Source organism: Otolemur garnettii, unplaced genomic scaffold (assembly GCF_000181295.1).
Source record: "Otolemur garnettii isolate 467f Iridium unplaced genomic scaffold, OtoGar3 scaffold00219, whole genome shotgun sequence".
NCBI lineage: Eukaryota > Metazoa > Chordata > Mammalia > Primates > Galagidae > Otolemur > Otolemur garnettii.
In genome coordinates, this window is record NW_003852614.1 from 804,357 (window position 1) to 805,171 (window position 815).

The following is an 815-nucleotide window of genomic DNA, read 5'->3' on the forward strand; positions in this document are numbered from 1 at the left end:
GCTGGGACCACAGGCGCCCGCCACAACGCCCGGCTATTTTTTGGTTGCAGCCATCATTGTTGTTTGGCGGGTCCAGGCTGGGGATTCGAACCTGCCACCTTAGGTGTACGTGGCTGGCGCCTTAGCCGGTTGAGCTATAGGCGCTGAGCCTCTTCTTCTTTTTTTTAGACAGCTTTACTATGTCGCCCTTGGTAGAGTGCCGTGGCATCATAGCTCAAAGCAACCTCAAACTCTTGGGCTTAAGTGATTCTCTTGCCTCAGCCTCCTGAGGAACTGGGATTACAGGTGCCTGCCACAACACCCGGCTATTTTTAAAGATGGGTCTTGCTCTGGCACAGGCTGGTCTTAAACCTGTGAGCTCAGGCAATCCACCCGCCTCAGCCTCCCAGAGTGTTAGGATTACAGGCATAAGCTACCATGCCCAGACAATCTAAGCCTTCTTACTCATCAACAGTGAGGAGACGCATACTTTTTTTTTTTTTTTGAGAGAGTCTCACTTTGTCACTCTTGGTAGAGTGCTGTGGTATCACAGTTCACAGCAACTTCTAACTCTTGGCCTTAAGTGATCCTCTTGCTTCAGCCTCCTGAGTAGCTGGGACTACAGGTGCCTACCACAATGCCTGGATTTTTTTTTTTTTTTTGCAGCTGTCATTGTTTAGTAGGCTAGGGCCGGTTCAAACCCGCCTGCCTGATGTATGTGGCCAGCGCCCTACCCACTGAGCAATGGGCACCACACATATTCAAGTATATACATGTATCTGAGTGTTTACTACTAACTAATTCCCTTTATCTATAGCAGAGAAGGGGCTTACCAT